This window comes from Aedes aegypti, unplaced genomic scaffold, assembly GCF_002204515.2.
Source record: "Aedes aegypti strain LVP_AGWG unplaced genomic scaffold, AaegL5.0 Primary Assembly AGWG_AaegL5_hic_scaff_407_PBJ_arrow, whole genome shotgun sequence".
NCBI lineage: Eukaryota > Metazoa > Arthropoda > Insecta > Diptera > Culicidae > Aedes > Aedes aegypti.
In genome coordinates this window covers 68,469-95,644 of record NW_018736074.1, presented here as the reverse complement: position 1 = coordinate 95,644, position 27,176 = coordinate 68,469, and the positions used below count along the sequence as shown (strand labels likewise).

The window sequence follows — 27,176 nt, the reverse complement described above, 5'->3', positions numbered from 1 at the left end:
AAATTCCCCAAGTAGTTCTTTCGATATTTTTCTAGGAATTATTTCTGAGATTTTTTCCAGAGATCGCTCCAGAAATTCTTCCGAACATTCCATCAAAAATTCATCTGAGAGAAATAACTTGATAAATTATTATAAAGATTCCTAGATTCCCTGAAATAGAAATTCACTACACGAGTTAGAGTTCCTCGAGAGTTTCCTTCGGAATTCTCCCAGGAAATTCACTACATGAAGTATTCTTGTGATTTTTCCAGGTGATCCTTCAGTTATTCCCTTTGAAATTTCTTCAGAGATTCGGTCTGGCTCTGGGCCTCCAAAAAATCCGCCGGAGATTCCTCTAAGAATTCCTCTATAAATTTCTCCAGGTATTTCATCAAATAGAAGAAGAAGTCCTCCAGGTTTCCACCCCGAATGGAACTCCTTTCTTGAAGAAGTTTTTTGAGAAATTCATAAATAAGTTCCTGGAGGGATTCATGGAGCAATCCCTGGAGGAATCACTCGAAAAAATCTAGAGTAATCTCTAGAGGAATCCTCGGTGAAATTTCTAGAAAAATCCTGGAGAAATTTTTGAAAATCTTCGAAATAATTCCTGGACGAATCTTGAGATGACTACTTGGGGATATCTTTGTTTGTATCCGTGGAGGAACCCACGGAGAAAGCTCTGGAGAAATCTGAGAGAAAATCTGGAGAAATATCTCTAGTAATGCCTGAAGAGATAATCTTAGTGTAACTCCTGAAACAATTCCTGGAGAGTGCCTTGAATATATCTTTGCAAGAATCTTTGTGGAGATTTTCTAGAGAAACCTCTGAAGAAATATAAGCATTCTTCTTCTTCTTGGCATGACATCCTCACTGGGACAGAGCCTGCTTCTCAGCTTAGTGTTCTTATGAGCACTTCCACAGTTATTAACTGAGAGCTTTCTTTGTCAATTTTGCCTTTATCGCATTCGTATATCGTGTGGCAGATATGATGATACTTTATGCCCAGGGAAGTCAAGGATCCTGGACCGACCGGGATTCGAACCCAGACACCTTCAGCATGGCTTTGCTTTGTAGCCGCGGACTCTTAACCACTCGGCTAAGGAAGGCTCTGTCCCAGTTGGGACGAAACGCCAGGAACAAGAAGATAGCCAAAAGAAGCAGATATAAATTCTTTGCATGTTTCTGATGTAAGCTAGTACCAACATGTACAATTGCATACATGGATATATGGACGTCTCCATTCCTGATAAATATTATATGTTTATTCATTGAAAGGAAAGCAAAACGAACCACAACTTCCATACCTCATGAGAACGGTTCCACCTGAATACTTATGCAAGCCGACCGGTAAAGTTTTGCTAATAAGTATAAAGGAAATACCAAACCGATAACCAGTATGGCCAGTAAGGTATACGGTCCGGTATATGCAGAGTTATGGAACTTCCGTTCGGAAGCACACAGTAAACAAAGTACGAACATAATCCGGAAAAGTTGAAAGAAAAATAAATCAAAGCAAAACACTGCCACGTTCAGGGGCTAAATGCAAAAATAGCTGGAGTGATTTAAACTTTTATTTGAAACATTTGCCGATGAAGCAGAAGTTTCCATAGCGGGCATTCCAGTGAAGCACTGCACTGTACTGCTGTTGAAAATTTTAATTTGGAAAACTTGCGTCCAGATCAACTTATTCATAGTGTAGCTCATCAGTTGTTTAAATATTGATTCGCTGGCATAGTATGTTTAAGGTGAATCAACAGATGTTTTCCCATGTTCGAAAATTCCTTTTTGGATGTTTGTAAGTAAGTTATATAATACCCATGGCTATGTACGCTATATTCAGGATTTCTATGGAGCCCTTGTTTTAAACGTTTGAACTTTCAATAATATCTACCATGTTTTTTTTAATTTCTCAAGGTATCTCTCAAAGAGTTAGGTATTCGAAGTATTCCTTCAAAGATAGACATTCCCCCGAGACATTCCCCCGAGAATGTGGCTTGAGATTTCTGTAGGAAAAGACAAAGTGTCAAAGAGTGAGCCAATCGAGCAGCAAGAGCTGTCAAAGCGTGACCCAAACGGACATGCGTTATGTTTGTGTTGAACTTTTTCTTCAATTGAAATTATTTCGTAAAAGTTGTTTTTGCATAGAGTGAAATTATGAAATGATTGCCTTTTCACATTTTTGTCATTGCGATGTTAAGTTTTAGATTTTTCTGTTGTTTATTAGTTTTCAAATGTAGCTCAAAGGTCTATAACGAAGCAAACTACATTTTAGCAATGGTTAAGTCATGTCCATGTTACAACTTTATCTTCGGCGATAATCAGCACTTGTTGTCTGTTGCTTAATCATTCCAATTACTTCTCCTAATATCTATTATAAAGAATTAAATTGGATAACGAAAAAAATCTACAAACATATCTCTCTCAGAAAATGTTTATGTCAAGACTAGACAGATTGATTTTAGTATCCACGCATGTTGATTAATGCTTAGTAATAAGACTAAATGCATGACATAGACAACTTATTCAAGCAGCAATTACTTCATTACGTCAAAACATTTTTGTCCATTTCCTAGGTACAGTCAATTAATATTTGATTGCAAGGTTATTTCTGGCGTATCGAGAAGCATTGATATAAATTACCTGTGGTTTCCCTACATGAGACTAAAGATAAATCTACACGGTAGTCGGGCATTACCGAAAACGCTTCGGTTCGACAAGAAGACCGACTATTTATCATACCTACACATATATTTGTTGGTGTCTCAAACCGTGCTACCTACTGAGCTGTTGCTCGTCTGCTCGTGAATTAGCTGAACCCCGAGCCCGAGATTGAGGTGAAAGTTGATTATACTCCGACCACGGGACATGTGGCCCTGTATGTGCGCAATTGAATAATTTATAATGACTATTATCATTAGCAGAGCAGAGCAGTGTGCAGGTATGCGACCTATGAGATGATTAGATATAATTCATAATTCGATGCAATTTACCGCAGAACGAGGAACATCGTGGTTAAAGTGTAAATTTACTGATGTAATCAAAAGTTGTCGCACTTAAACTGCAAAAGTTTTGAATAAACTATAGTTTTCAACAGTTCCCTTGAAAACTATGACATACAGTGTTCTACATGTTTCTGCATAGGCCCTTGCAAGTACCACCACTCTTATATATCAAACGCGGCCAGTCAATTCACTCGGCCCGTTTGACTACCAACTTTGGCGGGCCAAGGCGAGATCCACTCCGGGAAGAAACCACGTGTAGGGTGATAAAAGATAAAAAGCGTCTGCCGGACGCTAATAATCCGACATGAAAAGTTATTAGAACCTTATACGAAAATGAATTCACAAATTAAATTACCTTTTGTAATAATTAAACAAAGCTCGAGAGCAGAGTTTTCGCTGCCGGTGATGTAAGAGCCGGAACATAAATTTCACTGGATCAAATTAAAAGTGCAAGCAGGATATAATTAAACGCTGTTCACTTTGACCACTTCTAAGGGCCATTTTCTAATTTCTTTTATACTATTCTTCTCTTAAACACACCTTGAACTAAACGGAATAACTGAAATATCACTGCAACTAACTTCTGCCCTAAGCCGACGTAGATGGAGAAATGAGGGATTATATCTCTAAGATGTTCGAAAGACCTCCAAAATTATAATGTAATTGTCTTCAACCTTCACAACAACCAATTCAACAAATTTATACGAGTACCACAGTTAACCAATATGTCAAAGTTGATGAGCCATTTATTATTATATCCTTAAACTATTCTAAGTACTAAATAATTGCAAAAAGCTTTCACACGAAAATTTGAATTTTTATAGCATTCTTTTATAGCAACGCATGTGAGAATGTGAATGGTTCGTGAAATCTTTGTCGAAATTCAAAAAAACGTTACAAATTAGCGCTATTTCCGAGAAGTCACCCCCAGCGAATGTGTCGCAGCTACGTTCGTATCTACGTGCCATCAACTACTACGGTCGGTTTGTTGGCCAGATGAAAGCGCTCCGTGCGAAACTCGACCGTCTACTGAAGAATGATGAATGAATTGGGCTCCTGGCTCGTGAACAGCGGAATGTCGGCGTAAACGTGGCAGCTATCCAGGAAATACGCTGGCCGAGAATCGGAGAACGTGAATTCCGAGCGGTGGACCCCATCGCCAACACTTCATTCAAGTACCACATCTACTACAGCGGTTGCGACAGAGCAGAACGTGGAGTTGGCTTCATAGTGATTGGGAAGCAGATGAAGCGAATTATTCGGTGGAAACCGGTAAGCGACCGAATCTGTGTGTTGAGAATGAAGGGTAAGTTCTTCAACCACAGCCTGATCAGCATATATGCGCAAACGAACGATAAGCCCGATGACATGAAGAATGACTTCTATGAGAACCTGGATAAGGCCTACGGAGAGTACTCAAAACAAGACGTCAAGATAGTCATCGGCGACGCAAATGCACAGATTGGGAAAGAAGATTTCTTCCAACCCGCCATAGGAACGGAAAGACTTTATTCCGTTACCAATGATAATGGCCTGCGGCTAGTAACCTTCGCTGTTGCTAGAGGGATGGCAATCAGCAGTACCTACTTTACACGGAAGAATATGCGCAAATACACCTGGCGACAACCGAGTGGCGATGTCTGCTCCCAAATAGTCCACGTGCTGGTTGATGGGCGACATTTCTCAGATGTCATTGATGTCATGACCTTCCGAGACTCTAATATCGAGTCGGATTATCTCGTTGTAGCTAAAAGACGGGCGCGGTTATCCAGCGTCACGAGCTCCACAACAAACAGAGCGCTGCGCTTCAATATACAACGCTTGTCGACTGATGGGGTAGCTGCACAGTACTGTCAACAACTAGAGTAGCAGTTGGGAAGAATCAACGTTGCTGGAGACGTCGACAGGCTGTGGGACCCTATCCACGAAGCTGTGATAACAACGGCGCGGGAAATGATTAGCACTGGTCAACGACGAAGACGAAACGACTGGTTCGATAAAGAGTGCCAGAGAGTGACCGACATGAAGAAAGTGTAGTAGCTGAAGCTCAAGAAAGCATGAATTGGAATGATATGCGGAGATTCTATGCAACGGTCAATGGTGCGCGGCACAATACCGTACCAGTGCCGGCCATGTGTAATGATCGAGAAGGAAATTCGCTGACCGATAAAACGGCGATGGCTGCCAGGTGGAAGGAGCACTTTCAGCAATTGTTGAACGGTGGAAATGGAAATGTAGCGAGGAACAGGATGAATATTGATGATGACGATCAAGCTGTGGTCCCACCGACCATAGGAGAGGTTAAAAAGACTATCAGCGAGCTGAAGAACTGTAAGACCGCTGGGAAGGATGAGATCCCGGTTGAGTTTCTCAAGCACGGAAGTTACGGGAGGACGAAGAATTGCCCACCGGCTGGTTGTATGGCCTTATACGCCCAATCTACAAAAAAGAGTACAGACTGAAGTGTGCCAATTACAGAGGAATTACCCTGCTGAATTCGGCGTACAAAATTCTGTCGCTCATCCTGTTTAACAGACTGAGGCCGCTCGAGGAGTCCTTTGTCGGCGAATACCAAGCTGGTTTTCGTGAAGGCCGATCGACTACGGACCAGATGTTTAGCTTGCGAATGATCCTAGATAAATTCCGGGAGTATAACTTGCAGACTCACCTTCTGTTTATCGATTTCAAGGTGACGTACGACTCAGTGAAAAGAAATGAGCATTGGCAGATAATGTCTGAACATGGTTTTCCGGCGAAACTAATCAGGCTGATACGTGCTACGCTGGATGGTTCGAAATCAAGTGTTAGGATCGCAGACGAGGTGTCAACCTCGTTCGTGACGTTAGACGGGTTGAAGCAGGGAGACGCACTTTCGAATTTACTGTTCAACATTGCATTCGAGGGTGCTATTAGGAGATCTGGCGTGCAGAGAAATGGCACTATTATCACAAGGTCGCACATGCTCTTTGGCTATGCGGACGATGTCGGGTGCTTAGGACGATCTTTGGCGGAGTGCAGGAAAACGGTGTGTGGCGGCGAAAGATGAACTACGAGCTTGCCCAACTCCACGGCGAACCCAGAATCCAGAAGGTGGCCAAAGCTGGAAGGGCAGGGCATGTTGCAAGAATGCCGTGCAGCAACCCTGCAAAGATTGTGTTCGCGTCGGATCCGGTTGGAACAAGAAGACATGGGGCGCAGCAAGTTAGGAGGGCGGATCAAGTGCGCATCGATTTGGCGAGCGCGGGACAGAACCGAGGATGGAGAGATGCGACCACGAACCGAGTATTGTGGCGTGAAATTGTTGATTCAGTGTTATCAATTTAGATGTTAACTAAATAAATGAAAGTGGAAATAAATCTTCAGGAATTATGTTATTCTTGACTCGCTGTAATAATGAGCTACAGGCTCTCTTTACGCTCATGCGTTCTACTGTGTCCTTTTTAGGGCGTTTTATTCCATAGTGCAATATACTGGTACATTACAACCATTGGTACCGGCACCCTATACGTTTTGTGCAGCCTAACAACATATCCAATTATTCGATTTTTCATGCGAAATTACATTTAGAAATTTGTTGTTGTTTACAAATTTGACGTTTCCTATTTTGGACCCTCCATTTGATTCCCATGTTATCCCACAGACCCACCTGGAAATGCTAATTATGGACCCTCCTATTCGCTTTCATTTACAAAACTGTTCAAATATCTGTACTTCTGCACCTCGAACCAAATATTTTGCTTGAAACTGTTGCCTATCAATGCAGGCGAAATTTCTTCTGTGGATTTTTACAGGAATAAGGTTGTTTTGAGTGTTAATTTTATGTTTTTCTGGATGAGATCCGATATACGTAAAGGGTCCATAACCGTCTTCGACTCCCTATGTTTATCTGTGCTATCGTCGTTGATGATTATCTTGAATGAAAAGTTTTACACTTGAGACTTTTATAACTCTTCCTATTGCCTGTGCACACCTGTGCTCACTAGAGCGTCATTATAGCGCAGTATCTCAGGCTCAGCGTACCGAGTACGACTCATCCCACAGAGATACGACTATCGATCAAAGGTGATATGCTTGAGGGGGCTTGACCGGATAGTGTAATATACCGAGTTGATATTACCCGCCAACGAGGACTGGGCGTGTAAGTGCACAGTAGCAGCAATTTTTCTCTAATGTTGTTGTTTTCCTCTCTTCTCTTCTTGCCTCTCGGTCTAGGGTATCGGACACAGCTAAATCATCAATCGTCGACCGCGTGCATCTATCACGTTGCCCGAGGAGACCAGTTTTCTGCGGTGCTGCCCGTTGACAAATGCCCCAACCCAGGTTTGGTCAGCGCAATCAGGTGATTTCTAGTTCTGGACAGCTACTATTCCAGTCCATCAAAGCAAAGTTGGAAATGAACACAAATAAATTAAGGTGGATAGCGAAGTGATCAAACATCATCTGGTGCCGATGAGTGGAAAAGCGAAATAAACACTACTCGAAAAAGCGAAGCAAAAGCAGTAAAAATTGTTAATGTGATCAAGTGCAAAGTTTTTAATTGAAGAAGTCAGTTCACAGTAGGAGCGGCAATAGCAGAAAAAGTTGCACTTGAGAGTGACATCGGGTCCCCTGGCGACGATAGTTGAACACCAAGATCAACAAGGAGAGCCGACCGACCAACTGACAAAGAAGAGTAAGCACAAGGAAGGAAGGAAGCAAACAAAGTGTAAGACACCGGATGAATTCCATGTCAAATCTGGCAGTCACTAAACTCGACCTCGATCTTCGATTTGGACTGAATTTAACACGTGTTTTCGGTATAATAGAATAAGTATTCTCCATGGATAATGCGACCATTTTGACTCAAAAGTAACTTTTTTCTAGTACCGTGACATGCTCTATTACCGTGAGGTTAAAAAAAAATCAAGTTTCAATCGATCAGATAAAAATAACGTATGATTATGTTCAAGTCTTTTATGTTTTATATAGTAGACCGTTTTATATACTTTGCATAAAAAATATGATTTGAACCATTTTGAAAATTTTAACCATAGTTACAGTTGATGTTGTTAAACATACCAGTGTTCCAAATACCGTGCATCTGACTCCGACTGCTGAGTCACATTTTGAAACATCTCTCAATTGAACGAACGAAGCGCATCAAAAATAAAACTTTTGTATCGAAGAACGTATTGAGGTTTGCATGATTGATTCGGGAAATAAAGTATATATTTCACTTCGCCATTTTGGAATTATAACTGAAACACGGTATTTGGAACACATAAGCAACCGTGCCTTAATACCGTGTATTGGCACCAGGCGATTACATTCTAACATTATTTTTGCTTGTTTGTGTGTGCAACTTTAGTTCAAGTTTGTCATGGCTTTCTAAATACTACTTAATGTGCTATCGTTTGTGACAATCATTTAGAAAAATAAATAATATAATATGCTAGAAATCCACATAATTCCCAAATACACGGTATTAGGCAATACACGGAATTAGAGCAGGTCACGGTAATATTTTGATGAAACCTAATCGGAAAACTTTGAAACTATTGGTTTAGAGATGAACGGTTTATGAAGAAGTTGTATGTAACCATTTGGGCTGTGAAAAAATATACCTTGAACTTGTTTTTTGTTGTTGTTTTTGCATTTTAAACGTTTTTTTTTAATTTTTTAACAATAGAATCTTCAAAGAACACAGATGTTAAGGACAAGGTTTTATCATGGCACCTTTTTTAGTGACATAACTTTTGGACGATTTTCAAACTTTAGCATTTTTATGAAATAACTTCATCTTGATCCGATTTTGTCAGCCCCTTTTTGCAGAGAACTTTATGCTCTCACGGTTTCTGTATCAAATTTTTTCCAAATCTTTTTCAATCCAGTTAAAGTTATCATGAGTATGCATAACGTAGTGAAGAAAGAATTCTGATAACTTGATTTCTTTTTGAAAGAGAGCTTGTAAAAACGTTTGTAAAAAGGGGCTGACAAAATCGGGTCATCTATGTAGTAAAATGTAACAACTTATGGATTCGGATACAATTTTTGGCACTTTTCATTCACCTCGGTAGGGGATTTTTGAAAATCTACAGAGCTCATATTTGTTCATGATGTGCGTCATATTGATGTACTTTTAATTGCCAATTAAATCAGACAATTCGGCAGAGAAAACCTCCACTGCTAAAGTAAATAATGAAAGTGCACAAGTAGTTCTTTATTTTAGTTATCCCTTTCGGGACGAACCAGCACAATTGTGCTGTTCGGCACTCATCACATTGAATGATTCTTTTAGCCAATAAATCATTGTTTTACTAAACTTTTTTGATTTCGATTATTGAATTATCATTGCGACTTGTAGTTAAGCACAACAGATTTTGTTTACATCGTGTTTAGAAAACACCAGCTCAGGGTAAACAAAATGTAAACAAACACCGTAAGAATTGAAAAAGTTTTATCTGTCGCAACTTTTCAACTATTCGTTTTTTCTAGGTATGCACAGATACGAATCGAGAGTGAAAGAGTCATTCTTTGAAATGGTGAAGACCAAATGAGAATTGATTCACACAGCAAATATTTCTGGAGGGACAAAGTGGGACCAGCACAATTGTGCTGGTGCCGGCACTTACCCGGTCGATGTTCGTTGTAGACTACCAATTTTCATTTTCAGTATTTTGATCGAATTAAGTGGCTGAATCTGGTTCTAATGTCCATAATAGTGCATAATATTGCATTAAAACATGAATGAGTGATTTCATGCGAATCATAAGGATGATGTACCGTTCGAAAACTATGTAACAGAAACTCATAGCTTTGGTTTAAAAACTTTTATTTTTTATAGTCCATATTTGAAATAGATTGGGAATCACATTTAATGTTTTAAATCTCCTATAGCAAAGTTTAAGACAAAGTAAAAGTTTAGGGGAACGTTCAAAAATTACGTCAATCATTTAGGGGAGTGGAGGTGTATGAAATTGCGACAGTGCATGTGAGAAAAAGCGTGATAGTGAACATGGGGAGGATTGAGATTGACTTAAAAACAATGGACGCAATTTTGGAATTTCCCCTTGCTTTGATAATCGATCAATACCATGTTGACGCGCTAATCCATTTTGGTGTTTTACAATGTATGCCGGTTCAATATCTGCCATCATATTTATGAATTTTGACAACTGAAGCTGAAAACCTTTACTTACTATTTGCTTCCGAATCACAGAGTCCTTCAAATGACATACTATTGATGTATGCAGCCCATGCCGGTCTTCTTCTTCTTCTTCTTCTTCTTCTTGGCATTACATCCTCACTGGGACAGAGCCTGCTTCTCAGCTTAGTGTTCAATGAGCACTTCCATAGTTATTACCTGAGAGCTTGTATTGCCAAAGTTGCCATTTTCATATTCGTATATTATGTGGCAAGTACGATGAAACTCTATGCCCAGGGAAGTCAAAGAAATTTCCATTACGAAAAGATCCTGGACTGACCGGGAATCGATCCCAGATACCTTCAGCATGGCTTTGCTTTTTAGTCGTGGACTCTAACCACTCGGCCCTTGCTGGTATTACTCGCAAATATGTTGTTTCTTCTTCTTCTTTCTGGCGTTACGTCCCCAATGGGACAAAGCCTGCTTCTCAGCTTAGTGTTCTTATGAGCACTTCCACAGTTATTAACTGAGAGCTTACTGTGCCAATGACCATTTTTGCATGCGTATATCGTGTGGCAGGTACGAAGACACTCTATGCCCTGGGAAGTCGAGAAAATTTCCAACCCGAAAAGATCCTCGACCGGTGGGATTCGAACCCACAACCCTCAGCTTGGTCTTGCTGAATAGCTCCGCGTTTACCGCTACGGCTATCTGGGCCCCTGTTGTTTATGATGTATGAAATGCGTTTGAAATACTCTACTTAACTATTAAACAATGTATGAAGTTATGGAGTCTAGATTATCCGCTCATATAAAAAATATCGTTTCATTCCTTTTACGTATATAAATATATTGTCCAAATCTTGAATTTTGAGACTTAAAAAAGCTGATATATTAAAAATAAAAATCTGTACTTTATTGCCGTGCGTATAGTGCTGCAAAGTAACTAGCAGTATCGATCAAAGAAGTTTAGGTTCAATTCCCGCTGAGGTAGTTTCCAAATATTTAAATACATTAAAAAAAATGATTGTTCTATGTAATTTTTAAATTAGCTGGAATATATGTATGTAACATTTTCAAAAATCAAATTTATTCTTTAATATGGTTATTAACCTGATTTTGTCAATCCTTTTTAAATGGGTTTTTGAATTCCCTGTCATATGTAAGCTATCCGTCATAGTTCTTTCAATCCTACACACTTAATTTATTTCGCCGAGGCCGGTAAAAATAATTGCCGAGAACCCAACAGCTGAGATTTCGGCAAAAATCTCGGTAAAAGTTCAAAGTGCCGATTGAACTGCAAAATGTTAAATCAACCCAGCTGTCAAAATTTGACGAAAATATCGGCAATCATTTGCTGAAAATCTCGGCACACCGCTACCGAGATTCGGTAAATGGTATTTTTTTTCTATTGGAAGAAGAATAAGAAGAAAAAACTCACATAAATTTCAATGATCGAAACAAATTTAATAAAATTACATATTTAATTGTGTTACAAAATACCACCACAGAAAACATCTAAATTTTCACAAAATTGTTGAAATTTCGTGCTTTTGTATTTGGAACAAATGATAGCAGCACAACCACTTTCGCTGCACTTCGATTGTTCCAAGTACTTCCCGGGGAATATTCCTAAAAGTGTAATAAAAATAGCATTAACTGAGCTGACTCGTCTGAATGAATCATTTATGGGCACAAATGTACGCCATAATACAATAAGTTATGTGAATACTTACATGGAGGCGCTCTCCCTCTTTCCACGAACGTTTTAAAACATTTCGAGCACATGTTGGTTTCTGCAGCTCTGATTTTTCGGCGTTGACAGATGCACTTTGCCGAAATTCAGTAAACATATTTGTTTGCTGATTGTTTTGGTAATATAGATTACCGAGTCTCAGTTATTTATGTAAACTACCGATTTTCGTCAATTTACATCTGTCATTATTGCTCAACTGTCAAAATTGAACGAGATTTCGGTAAAAATATGTTTTACCGGATGAATTCGTCATTTAAGTTTACCGAGATGAAATTCTACGATTAAGTGTGTACACACTACTAAAAACTAATACAGTACTGACCCGATTTTGTCAGCCCCCGATTCTGTCTGCCCCCGATTTTGTCAGCCTATCTTGAATATATCCAAAAATTGTCTTCGTCATGTAGTACCCGTTTACATGAATACTGATGGTGATGTTCGATGTCATGCACGCATGGGCGTAGCCAGAGAGGGCAATGACAATCCTCCTTCCCTCTGTACAAAAGAACAATTTTACTTTGAGAATTAATCTTGTGTTTGAATTCTTCAAAGATTGTCTCCAGCACTCGTATTTATACAGTAGTTAGATTATAAAACATAAAAAGTCTACCAAACATCAGACTTTTTGAAAACATCTTGCCAGAAATTGTTCGAAGGTTTTATCAACAGTCCGCAATAGAGATATGCACAGCTGAGTAGTCGACAAATGAATTACATACATTCTCGAGTATCAGTAAATCGTGCTTCGTTACTTGGCAACCTGGCAATTATTTGTTAAAAATGAAAAACTGAAAAACACAGCCGAGTTCACGAAAAAGAAATTTGGTATGTAGGTTCATTCATGAATTCCTCTAAGAATTTCTCTAAAGGTTAAGATACATCAAAGCCAAAGCTCAAATTTTCAAAAGCACAAATCTAGAGAACCAGGCAACCGTTTGTACTGAAAATTTAACTCATTGGTCACATTTTGTTACATTCTTTCATGTTTTTTTTAAAGTAATATCTCGAAGATTTCCTTTAAAATTTGCTCCTAATGTTTTATTGGTTTTCTGCCTTGAATAACTCTATAAGCTCTTGAAAGTTTCCCTTCAAAACTACATTTTGATGAAATTTTCTCACAGTATTCTTAATGTAGTTTGGCCTAGGACTCATCAATAGTTTCAAAAACTCATCTTAAAACTGTCTTAGAGATTCCTTCAGAAATTCCTCTAACAGAGTGTCTACTCGTTTACTGAAATGAAATTCCCTGATATTTCCAGGTTTTTTCCAGGTCTTAAGAAATAATTCCAGGCTCAAGAAAAACTCTTAAATTCTGATGATTATTGAATTATAAATTTTGAATGAATTTGAATTCATTTCCAACAATAGGTCTTAAATGGCTTCAAAACACTTTAACAAAAAACCTAAAATTTTTTTTAGTTCTTTAGTGATTATTTTCCCTCTACAATTTCATTTAGAAACCTCAAGAATACAATATGGATTTTTTGAAGAAGAACCACAGAAAATACCTCAGAAATTTCATTGGGAATTCCTCCAAAGATTCCCCAACAAAGACTTAAGTTCCCCAGACAACAATTCTTCCATCGCTTTATTTTTGGCACTCTCAAAAATACCCGTTTGGAACATCGAAATAACAATATCTTCTCCAGAAAGCACCTCTGGGTCTTTCGTAGAATCACCTACAACATTGATTTTCAGGAATATCTTTAACATTTCAACTTGAAATTTCTCTGTGGATAATTTCTGAATGTACCCTAGAGATTCCTTCTAAGATTTCTTAAGAAATTATTCCTTCTTGAGATATTTCCCAAGTAAGTCTTCGAATATTTTTTTAGGCATTTTTAAAAGAATATCTCTAAAGAAATTGCATGTAATTTTTCAGAAATTATTATTTAAATGTTTGATAAATACCTGGACGAGTAATATTTTAGAAGAAAACCTAAAGTAAACTCCGATGAAGCTTGTGTAAGGTTCAAAGTACATAACTCTTGATGAACAAGGATCCCCGAAAGAACTCCTAGACACTTGAGGAAGTTTGAGAAGATTTCCTAGATCAATTGTTAAAATATTGAAAACAAAAATCAATCGAATAGCTTATCCCGTAGGATTTTCAGAATTCTAATTCCTTGAATAACATCGGAAGGAAATAGAAGTTTGTATGAGAATTATCGGAGTAATTATTGGAAAATTTGCAGTGGTGTTAACTGGTGTGGAACCTTGAATAAACTTTAGAAGATTCCAAGGGTATTTTATTCATTTGAAAACGTTTGGATGAAATGCTGAAGAAACTCCTAGAAAAAAAAAAACAATAGGAGCATTATGATGAATCGATGATCGAGTTTATTGGGAAGTCCTTCCTTCCTAATAGATTTCCTCGAATAATCTCTCGAGAAACTGTAGGAACGATTCCTGGAAGTAACCATAAATGAACTCTAAGGAATTAACATGAAAAAGCGTAGGAACTCTTGTGTGATTCCTTGGTAAAATATCTAAAGCATAAGCATAAGCATTGATGACCGTACAATTCGTAGTTGCTACTCCGTGATTGACCAGAATAATAGAAGTTGCACAAGGAACCAAGAGATCAGTGGCGATTCCCCAACCTCAAATCTACCTGTTCCACGAATAGAAATTCTTGATTTTATGCAACCAATTTGCATCTATCAAGTGAAGATTTGCTAGAAAGGAAGATTCCAATCGTTTACTATTGGCTTTATGATCTCAATTTGTCGAAAAAGGCATTTTTAGATGCGTAGAACAGGTAAAAGTGAGGTTACGAGTCGCCTCTGCAAGAGATGTAGCTTGGGAGTAGCTTTCCATTTTCAATGTACACTTTTGAGAATTCCAAATATTGAAAAGTCAATAACGGCGCCGGCCACGTCCTTACGTTCATCGGGGAAGGGAAGGAATGTTAGTGTGACATCTATTGTTACTAGAAACCGAGATCACCTCTGCATCTCCATGGTTGTCACGGGATGGAGTTTTGTTAGTGGGGAGGGATCATAGCTGCATGATCAGGATTCACCTTGGTAAGTGATTCATGCAACCTCAGTTCAAAAAATCACCTATCAGCACTTTAAAGACAACGTGAACATATGGTAAGTCGACACTTTTAGCACAGACAAAACAGACGTAACACTGAAGAAATTTCCATCGACCACTCATTTGACGATCATTTCAAATTCGCTATGTTACAAACCTCACAACCAGAGGCGCGCACATCGTTTTTCTTCGCGTTTGACGTTTCACACTACCGCCATCTGCCGGTCTTGTTGCACGAAACACCTTTTCGTGCAACATGCTCACCAGATGATGATGGTGTAAACTGGGCGATGGATTTTGAAGAAATTTGTTCTAAGTGTTACGTCGAGTAGTGTGTGATCCTTTGACCGTGACGCTTGCTCCTGCGGGGGCGGGTGAAGCGGTCAGACAGGATAAAACTTGTTACGCGCGCAGTGCAGTGGTGGGGGGAGAAAAGTGGCGTGATCCGCGATCTAATTTAGTAGTGTGTGATCCTTTGACCGTGACGCTTGCTCCTGCGGGAGCGGGTGAAGCGATCATGTTATGCGACTAGTGCAGTGAAAAAGTGTATAGTATTTTGCGGTGAGCTCGGTGTGGCGACGGAAAAAAACAGCCTTACATCCAGGTAAAATCGTTCTTTATTATTATTTACTTACCAATTACCACTTGCAACTAAATACGTGCCAGGATCGAAAATTTAATTTTCGATTCGGGAAGTGTAAAAACATTTCATATATCCATTTGATATCTGGGTGTTTTTATGCGGGGCTTACTGTAAATGAAAATGACCTCAGAATGTGTGTGTATTTACTGCCATTCTTGAAATGGGTCGTTGGAATTTCAGTAGAGCTATCACCTTTCATCTCCCGGGCTAAAATTGTCTGCAGATATAAAGATATCGAAGGGTATCAATAAATACATGCATACAATTTTCTTCCATAAAAGCACTGCCGGTCAGTGGGAGGTGGATTGTATACACACACACACACACACACACACACACACAATTTGTTCTAAGTGTTACGTCTGTTTGTCTGTGCTTTTAGCGTCGAACCATTCAAAGGTTATTTTTTATAATGATAAAATCAAATAAAAGGAAAGGTTTGGGATTTTTAATGTTAATGTACAAGAGTCTATGTCAACACTTACTATGACGAACTGTTCATATTTTGTTAAAACAAATTATTTAAGTAACATTTCCATCGTTCTCGTGATAAATATAAGTTTTTTTTTTCAATATATTGTACATTTAAAATGAAAGCATGAAACGAACTCACCAAAATGATCAGTCCTTGATTGAGCAGCTATAAGCTACTTAAATCAGCATGGTCATTTCACAATAGCAAAATATCACTCCGGCAATGCGAAAACGTGAACTCGATTTGAACTCAAAACACGTGCAAACCAATACGAGAAAAGAAAAATCGATGACACAAAAACAAACGATTTTTCTGGTGAAGATGAAACTCAAACCTTCAAGAGCACAACGCTAGAGTACCAGATAGCGGTTCAAGCTGAAAACCTAATCGATTGGTCACCACCAGCGAGTGACCAATCGATCAAGTCCCCAGCCTGATCCGCTGTCCGGCTCTCCAGATTCGCGCTCCCGAAAATCTAAGGTTCGGCGTCGATGCATCTTCACCTTCCGCTTGGCCTTTAACAAACCACTGCCCAGCAGAACGCGTGCAGAATAGTCCGTTTTCATTCTGCTATAAGCACTTTTTATAAGAAACTGCACCAGCCGTTTCACCAGCCGAATTTAATAATCTTCTCTTGTGCGATTCCTTGGTAAAATATCTAAGCGAATTTCTTCAAAACTATGGTGGGTTTTCTTGAAGAAATTTCTGTATATGATTGTTTGGAAAATTGGGATTAAAATTTGAGATATTGGGTGTTGAAATACATTGTTTAACGACTACAGTCAGCTTACATGCAAGAACCAGCTTATATGAAGATTTATTTGCTTAGTTTACTACAGAATTCAAAGTTGATGTGTAAGAGAATACTTTTCTACGAGTTTCATGATACTTTCAAAGCTCAAAATTTATATGTTGATGTATTAGAAAAGTATGGTATCTTGCCATGTATGCCATATAATAGGAACGAATAATTTTGTGTGACGATGGCGGCATGTTGAAAAAATCGATTTATTCAACATTTATTCGTGCATTCAAACCAAATCCTACATAATCCTATTTTGGTGATTATTGGTGGGATAGATCACTATATACCAATCATAGTTTAACTTTCAACATTAAAAAACAGCATTTTATATTACTTTGAGGATCAGTAGCTCAAAATTGTAATGTGCTGGAACATTTTCATTTGATCTTTGAGACATGCAAAAATGTTATCTTTGTTAAGCTGCGTAATATTGAAATCTTTAATCATGCAGATTCATATCCTGCAACAAACAGACATTTTTTCCCGAACTACGAATAATCGATGATTATAGTACTTTATGACAAATATATGGTACATTATTTGAGAGCATTTCACAGAAAACATCCAAGTTTATTAATGAACTGAATCGTTCAAGTAGCATTTTGAAGCGGCGCAGCCGAAATTTTTTATATTTAACTAGTGGTCCCGGCAAACTTCGTCTTGCCATCAAGTAGGCTGTTGGAAAACGTCAAGAAATTCCCCATACAAATTACACCTTAGTCTTCTCCCGTTTTCCCGATAAACCCGGCGACTTTCTCAATTTTTTTCTTCGCACGAACACGTCGCATCCCTTGAGGGGTGCAACAGTGAAAATCTTGCGGTAATCCGTTGGACCGTTCTCAAGCCATTTCGTGACATACAAACACCACTCCATTTTTATTTATATAGAAGAAGAAGATAGATAAAGTGTGCAAAAATAGTTTCGAAATAGTTAATCGTGAACATATTCAACCATGAATTACTGTTTCAAAATTATTTCCCTGAGTGTGGCCAAAATTCCCTGAGAATTCCAGGTTTTTTCCAGGTTGAATAAAATTCCCTGAGAATTCCAGGTTTTCCAGGTTTTTCCAGGTAGTAGACACCCTGTCTAATTTCACTTCTATTTTTTTGCAAAATTGCTAAGATTATGAAGGATTCTTACTGGAATCATCTCACGAGATTTTTTAATAATTCGACCAGGAATTTCACGAAGATCTTTTTCAAGGAATGTCATTTATGAATACCTCTAAGAACCCAAAAAAAAATCGAAAATAAAAAAAAAATTCTAAAAATATTAATTTTTAATTTTCATACTGGAAACAATTTTTTACAGCATTCCCAGGTCAAATTCTTGATGAAATTCCTGCGAAACTTTTAAAACAATTCTATAAAAATCTTAAAAAACAGTTCTGGATGAATTTAAAAATGTTTTTAAATTTACATAGAAATCTCCAGTTGAAATATTCTATTAATTGACTTAAAGGAATTGCAAGAAGAGCTTTGAGCCAGTTACTGATGCCATTTTAAAAGAAATTCTGGAAAAAAAACCTAAAGAAATTTTCGTTTGATTTTTCTTAGGAATTCCGGTGTCCTAAGAAAAATTCTTAGATAATTCAACGGTTAGGTAGAACTAAGATTCAGATTGATGCCGGTTGTCTTACAGGCCAGAGCAAAATTTCCGATCAAAAGGATCCTTTGGCGCGAAATTTGAGAATGAAATTGTGAGAGCCGCTTTTCTCCCCCTGATAAACAAAAAAAAACCTGACTACGCCCATGTCCCTCGCCCCCTTTAAAGGCAATGTAGGTCGTAAACGTAGTTCATAAGCAAATGTTAACACGTTAAAATTCGTAAAACAGAAACAAAAAATATGTCCCGATTATGTCAGGTTCCCCATTTTGTCAGCCTAAAATTCATCGGGGCGCTGACAAAATCGGGTCTCTACTGTATTACAATGACTTAAATTCCATTTTAAGCAAATAAACTCGATGTAAAACATAAAATAAAGTAAAAAAAGTAACTTCCACTCGGCTTGTTAGCCGTAAACCACGATTCATAATTAAAAACAAGTAAGTTTGATATTGGGAGCCAGATAGACATAACGGTAAACGTGCAGATACTAAGCAAGATCATGCTGAGGGTCGTAGGTTAGAGTCCAGCCGGTCGAGGTAATGGGAATTTTCTCGACTTCCCTGAGTGTAGAGTATGATCGTACCTGTCACACGATATACACATGCAAAAATCGGTCGATTGACAAAGAGAGCTGCTAGTTAATATCTGTGGAAGTGCTCATTAGAAGTTGAGAAGCAGGCTTCTTAAGCGTCAGAAAGAAGAAGAAATTTTATGGTAAATATTTGCACTTAAAAATGCGCCATTCTTGTTAATTAACGTCCAAGCTGTCGGGCACATATGACGTAAATTTACATTAATGTTTAGGGAAGCTGCTTACGCAGACTAAATATTTTGACGTTTCCATTTTAGCTCTAGGAATAAAATGAATGATTCTAGTTATTTAAAATAAATTAGTTCCATGTTACCAACCTTAACAAAAACATCGTTCAAGCATCATTTGAAGGAGGGCTATGTGATTTCAAAAGTGATAGTTAGGTTAGGTAAAGTGAGTGAAAGAGGTTGGAGGGAGTCTCTAAAAAAATAATTTAATTTTCGAGTCTAGTACACGACTCTGACTACGGCCTTATAGTGGAGGTCGAATAATGCGTAACTGTCAAAGGATACAAACTGTAGTGGAATAAAATGATATAGTTCTCAATTCGGTGTTCATTTATTTATAGGTATACCACTAAACAATTCGAAGGTTTATTATTATTTTCATTTTTTATTTTTATTGCATAATTATTTTTGAGGAAAAATCCCACATAATTTAGGAGGATATAAACAAACATAGCAAAACCAAGACGTTTTGATTGAGACAATTAGGTTTTAAGGTATTCACACATGTATGTTTACCCATTTTTATATGACGTAGACTAGTTCTTGAATAATCTCGATAAACTTCATCGTCACGTGATGCTTTGAATCTTAGAGAGAATATGAAATATTTTTATCTCTCGTACATTGTTTTCGTTCCATTTTAAAAAAAATATAAATTATTTATTTTTACATTAAAAAAAACGTAATTATTTCTGAATTTTTGGGTCACCCTATCTCACGAAAGAGCACCCTAATGACGAAATAAAAAATACGGGTCCAAAATTTTTTAAAAAGGCATGACTTGAACAGTTTTCTAAAAAAAAAAAATTTTTTTTTTTCGAACATTGACCGCCTTGGGGACGGACCAGCACAATTGTGCTGGTCTGAATTTAACCCTAAAAAGTTCATGGAGTGATAGAATAGCCAAAATAAAGAATGTTTTGTTCTACGAGATGATGAGTTTATAAGGTAAATATTGAAATAATCACTCAAATATGGTCCGTCCCGAAAGGGTTATTAAATTATAACTACCCTTTTCATTATTTTTTTTTGTATTTGTATTTAAAATAATCCATCTGACAAATTAGTCTTAATGAATAAAAACTTGAACATTACATACACTTAACAAATATTACTGAACTACAGATTCTAGTATTCTATTAGCAAAACGTCTCATGCTTGAGCTTGAGCTTGAGCTTGATTGGCCGCCCGTGGATGCACTCCAGTATCGCCAGATCAGCTGCACTTACACAAGGAACCAACCGAATGACTGCTTGGGACTAACAGGCATCCTCAGTGTATAAGTGCTGGTGATCTTCTATTTTTAGGCAACAATGGCACCTGCCACGTCAGAATGCAGACCAATGAGGGGAAGGGGGAGGAATTGATGATGCATTGAACTGACTCCCACGTAGACCGTATATTCCACTGCATCCACGTCAGTTCATGCGGGAGTGTATGGATTGGGGGAAAGGCATGGCAGAAAGGTTTGCTTTTGTGGTTAGCAGACTGCCTAAGGCGTAAGAAAGGCGTGCGGGTGGAAGTAGGAAGCGTTAGGGAAACGGTTACTTGTCCGTCTCTGGTTCTAGCGTTTGCTATGAACGAATAGTTTGAGTGTGATATATTTAGAATGGAAGATAGAAGCAAGTGAGAGATATACAACTACAAAGTACGAGGAAAGGGACGGGCCTGGGATTGAACCCATGACCTTCTGCAGAAGCGGTAGCCATCAGACCACCAACCCCGTCTATATTAGCAAAACGTCTCATCGATTCATCGAACTCGAAAAACTATTGACAGCTGAGAATTCTCGGATGCACGCTGAGATGGGTTCGTTGTATCCAAATACGGTGCAATGGAAACTTGATTGGAGCAGTGTTGTACTCCGGAGAACTCGGTTAGGAACACGAAATTCTAGCAAACTAAGCAGTTCTGGAGCATCGACTTCGCCACTTAGCAGCTTCGCTGTAAGTAACGATTGCTGTACCTGTTTTCGTCGATCCAATGTTTCTAGTCCCTGGAGTCGGCATCTATCCGGATACGGTGGCAGGTTATCGGGGTCCCTCCATGGCAAATTCTTTAGTGCCAAACGAATGAACCTCTTTTGAATCCGTTCAATTATAAGACACCACGTGAGTTGGTGCGGATGCCAAACGACGGATGCATTTTCCAAGATAGGGCGTACCGTAATCCGGGGTAACATTGATCATTTTTTTTAGTTTTTCTTAAATTTTTCATTTCACAATACAAATGTTACAAGTTTCATATTTTTAAAACAAGTACTGGCACCCACCGCTCCTAGCTATGTACTTTATTTTGTTTTCGAAAGATGTAAACATGTTTAAATAAATGTTTTAAGTGATTTTTTTGATTCAGCTGATATGGGGTAACATTGATCACCCAAGTAAACAACGTTCGCTAATATTGGCAATGTCGTTACTTACTAAAATCAGGGCCTCTGAAGCCGAATATGAAGACCAAACTCTTACAAGTCATTTACTTTTTGAGTTATTTCAAAATTAAAAACACCTTGAACCGCGTAATACGCCTAAAAGTAGGCAATTTCCTCAGGAAATTCTACATTCGTAATAGTATTTAGTTAATGTTGCCTAAATGAATAAACTTATGAAAGATTTGACAACGGAATCGTTTTCGGCGATGCCATTTTTAGTAACACCCGCATTTTCTTTGATCACATCGTCTGCATAACTCATGTGAGACATGAATTTTCGGTAGTGTCAGTGAAAATGATAGAAATCATTGTTCCAAAAAGTTGACAAATTTGCGCATGAACTAAACGCAATTTTGGCAAAAACCTTAATTATCATTAGCTTATGAATATACGAAAGAGAGGCACCATTCATGGTTCGAAAATGCTTCATCAATAAATCTTTATTTGAACGTTTAACAAGATGAGTCATCCCGATCAATGTTACCCCGCTGATCAATGTTACCCCGGATTACGGTACCAGCGAACAATACAATGATTTCCAACAGTGCGGGTCGGAAAAATCCTTGTCAACCTTGGAAATAAAGCCCAGCTGACGCGTTGCTTTTGAGATGATTGCAGAACGATGCAGCTCGAACGACATTTTCTCATCAAGTTGAACCCCTAAGTCAGTCACATGATCAACTCTGTTAAGAATGTTTCCATCAATTTCGTAGTTGAAAACAATTGGATGCATCTTGCGGTGAAAAGTGATCACCTGACATTTATCCACGCTAATAATTAGCTTGTTTCTGGGGCACCAATCAGCAAACAGTGTTAACGAGTTCTGAAAACGCATACAATCATTTTCAGTCCGTACTACAATGTACAGTTTTAGATGATCTGCATTAATCAGCTTCAATCCTTCGCCGAGAACCAAGGCAGCATCGTTAAAGAAAATAATAAATAGCAACGGTCCAAGGTTGCTTCCTTGTGGGACACCAGACTTGCTCGAAAAGGGTAATGATACACATCCATTGATTTTTACTCGCAGCTCCCGTAAGGTAGGACTCCATCGAACAAACTAAATGCGTAGGGAGTCGATGCCAGTTATGGACCCTTTGCATATTATGGACCCCTCACAGAAAGACATAAAATTAACACTCAAAGCAACCTTATTCCTATGAAAATCCACCGGGGGAACCTCGATTGCATTGTTAGTCAGCAGTTTCAGGCAAAATATTTGGTTTGAGGCGCATAAATACAGATATTTGAACAGTTTTGTAAATGAAACCACACAAGAGGGTCCATAATACGCATTTCCAGGTGGGTCCATAATAGGCACGTCGGCGAGCCGGATTACATGGGAATCAAATGGAGGGTCCTTAATACGCAACGTCAAATTTGTAAACAATCCTATTATGGACCCAGGGAGGGTCCATAATAGGCATTCGGACAACAGTTTTCCAAATGTATATTTCTCTGGGAGAATCGTATGATTTTGTATGTTGCATGGGTGTACTGTGAAGTAAAGACATTGAACTTGTTATTAGACTCCACAAAACGTATATCCGCCTGAGATATAATTGCGGAAAGGCGTCGAGAATGAATTTCAGCTACTAAGGGGTCCATTACTAGCATTGACAGTCTAGATACTCCGAGGCGGGACAGTTTATGCAAAAGAATTCGGTGGATTATGATTCTCCATGAAGAAAAATTAACTTTCAAAAATAAAGAAATAAATTCTCACAACTCCGCCTTCGACACCTCGAGAAATTGAAGATCGGCTAAATAGGCTGACCAGATAAGATAGCAGGATAAAAACGGTACAAACGATGAAAATACGGGACGAACTTATATAGAAATACTAGATGAATACTTATAAATTAAGGACTGTTCATTTTATAAAATGGACATCTTGTTTGTGCTATATCTTTCCTATTTATTAATGAAATCGTAATAAGTTTTCTGTATTTCGTTCAACTACTTTTCTACGATATTATGAAAATATGAAATCCAACAAAATGCTTCTGAAGAACTAAATTGGATTTCCAAAAACACCTAAGAAAAGCTGTTCTTCAAAGTTAATCATTATTTTATTTTGAAAAATATCATACTTTTAAAATCACTACAAGCTTTTCTCCAAATATTTCGATTGGTAATCTCAGAAAGACGTATTATGGAAATAATACATGGAAAATTTGTTGAACTTCATTACAGCAGTGTTGCCAACTTTGGTGATTTTCATTGTGCTTTGAGAGTTTCTCTGAAATATTTTTTTTCTTTATTATGCTTTAAATATGACTTGGGGACTAAATAAGCAACTCCATGAAGGCGTAGGTTATTTTTCATATAAATACTACATAAGTAATTCTGTCAGGAGGTACTTTAAACCTAAAAAAACCTACTTATTTTAGTTATCCTTAAATTAAAAAAAATCTTCACGAAAAAATGGGTGAAAATGAAATCTAGAAAATTGTTGCACCAAAAATAACTGAAAAATGATTAGGAGGCTTCCTAATAATGATGTATTTGAAGCACGAGGCCTTTATTTGGAAATAAAATATACAGATTATCGAATTTTCAGCCAATTTCTAATAGTAATTTATTTTGATAACCTTCAAATATCGACCGTTCTAAACTTTAGTTCTTTTTCGTATGAAATTAAATTATTTTGAAGCAAATATCGGTCATGCGACTCAAAAGCAAAGGGAGTCTTGAAGATTTTTTTTACAAATGATGAAATGAATAAGTAGACTGGCGTCGTAAGTCGTCAACCCTTCTCCAGTAGAGAAGCTTGGTAGAATACAGGACGCTTCGATGCTTTACTGGTTCCTCTATGGCTTGCTCAATTTTTACCACCTAATTAATTTCAATCTTGTCGCTCTCTTGCGAAGCCTATCCATCCACCTACTCATTTCATCATTTGTAAAAAAAATCTTCTATAGACTCCCTTTGCCTTTGTGTCGCATGACCGATATAGCCATAACAAATAAAATGCAAAACAATCACGGTCGATACCTTCTTTACATTATTTTGAAGGCTACATCGCACAATATTAATCAAACGATGTACAAACAACCGATTGCGATTTCATTGATAAATTGAAAAGATGTAATGCATGCAACAGGTGTCCACTTTATAAAATGAACAGTCCTTAAATTTGATTCATCAATTTTCTGGATTATTTTCTGCTTCGATAAAAACAAAATTTTGGAAACCAGAAACTCATTGGACTATCTTTGTAAAACAGCGTACACCAAAAAAACATTTTTTAACGAAAATTCATTACAATTATCAAAACAACTATCAAAAGAGCTGCTTCTGGTTAACATCAATAGCATGGTTAATTGCATATTAATCAATGAACTTCGACTCTGTTCAATATTATCACAGACAAACAGAAGTAACACTTAGAATAAATCGTTATGTTAATCGTGGTGTACCTGGTGTACCAAACTTTGCCTATTCTTCATGTTCGAAAATATGATGCTTATTGAGGATTTTCAATAAAACGATGAGACAGCCCGAGAGGATTTTGATTTTGATACGGTTCTTATGAGCAGCCAAATCAAATTTGAATTCCTTTGCCCAAAAAAGGAATAATTGAAATAGTCACAAAAATAAACTAAAAGATTTTATAGGCATTTAAGGCAATTTTTAAGTTAAGTTGGTTAAATTGGTTGAAATAAGGCTTAAATTTTTACATTATGGTCCAGAAAGCAGTTTTACGCGGAAAAGTGCATTTTGTGGTTTAGAATGAGACATTAGCCGAAAACGGTCTTTTACAAATTGTTTATATTAGTTAGACACATTGTGTGTTATTGATGCTTTGGGTGGTCCACATTTTCATAGAAATTGTATAACTAACTTTTCTATTTGGTCGCTGTTCAGACAGATTGGACCATGTGTTTTTCAATGGTTTCAAGAAAACGTACACTGCACTGGTTCGAATCGACAATTTAGAGCAACAAGTGTTCATATTTTTTATACATATTAAGTCACTGAGATTAGATGTATATGTACATAAAAATCAACTACAGAGAACTAATTACTAAAATCGTTATGGTTCAAAATATCGTTTAAATTCATATTTTACATCAAAACGTATTTATTTCATCAGAGAACCAACATATTTAAAATCGACCAAGAATTACTCTTAGTGAAACTATTTTATTAAAAATGTCACCTTCACGAAAAATTATACTTACCATCTGTTTTTACGAAGATTTTGTGGTAAAAATGTAAGAAACATTAAAAATAGGGTTTTATACAAAATATAAGGTTTTTTTTTGCATGGATTGTACTTATGGAAACCGCTTGTTTGTCACACCGGAAACATGAGTAAAATTGAATCCAAATCGAAGATTATCGGACACGATTTCTTCTAATCTCTATTCATTTTGGATGGAATTTCATTCACCAGGGAAGAAGGTAGCAGCAGCAGCAGAATCACTTTGTGGCACTTGTGCGAATTTCCATTTCAAAGAGTGCACTCGGTAAAGGTGGAAAGCTCACAGAGGAAAAGAGCGCGAGAAGATAGTGTGCGGTGAGCAGAAGAAGAAAGAGTGTGGGGTGAAAAGCGTGCACTGCGTGGTCATCTGAGTGTGGGTGGCGAGGGCGCTCCTTGGAAGCGCGTAGTGTAGCAAAAAGGAATCAAAGGTGTCTGAGACCGGCGAGTCCAGTGAAACGGAGCAACAACAGGCCGACCAATGTAGTGATAATCTTCTGCCGCCGCCAATCTCGCCGCCGTCGATGGCAACTATTGATTCAGGTGAGTGGAAATGGATGGAAGCTTGCTTTATTACCCCTGTGTCCTGTTGCGTTGGTTGTCAAGTAGTTACTATCCATGGGCTCTGCCGATTTTATAACATTACCCAGAATATCCATTATTCGGAATGAAATTTACCAGAAGAACATTTATCGGAAAACCAAATCTTTAATTTTCAACTATCTGTAAAATGTAAACTTCGTGAATGAGATAAGATACAGATGAAATAACGATTTCATTACTACGACTGCGTTATATTGATTGATCAACTGATATAACCGATGGTTTATAATACCCAGGGCCGTGCATGATTTTCAGAGTGTTCTCGCCTGGAAAAGGATTGGAATCAACCCTGTCCGTTATCTTTGACGGATATTCCAATTAAGTAACTTCCAATTAATATTACCGAAACATAAATTTTCGGTTAATGGTTTTCCGGTAAATGGTATTTCGATAAATTGCATTCCGGGTAATAACGTAGAACCGACTCTACCAGTAGGCAAACGAGACAGTACGACGGGCATATGGCTTTTTCTAGAAAGGTTAGTGGCTGTAAATGATTTTCAAGATGAGGCGCATGTATCACGGGGATATGCGCAAGTGTCATTTCATAGCTATCCGCATAACGAAGTGACAGCGAGGTAATTGGTTTTTATAGTTTTTAAGTATATTGTCGCGTGCAATCAGTGTGATTTATGACTTATTTCAAAACAATATATGTGATGTGCGCGTATAGTACTGTACGA

General features: G+C 37.7%; 2 long non-coding RNA genes across 2 annotated transcripts in view; one reads left to right on the top strand and one right to left on the bottom strand.

Moving 5' to 3' along the window:
* The window catches only part of LOC110681094, a 51,105-nt gene extending 24,761 nt beyond the window's left edge, over positions 1–26,344 (top strand). The window contains exons 2-3 of the long non-coding RNA XR_002503093.1: positions 7,194–7,686; positions 26,086–26,344. This is a non-coding gene — a long non-coding RNA (uncharacterized LOC110681094). The remainder of the gene's footprint in view (positions 1–7,193; positions 7,687–26,085) is intronic.
* LOC110681095 lies at positions 3,249–3,857 on the bottom strand. Its single transcript, XR_002503094.1, has 3 exons — positions 3,522–3,857; positions 3,337–3,412; positions 3,249–3,272 (listed from the first exon to the last, which is right to left on the bottom strand). It is a non-coding gene; the product is annotated as an uncharacterized LOC110681095 (long non-coding RNA).
* Positions 26,345–27,176: the final 832 nt, after the last annotated feature.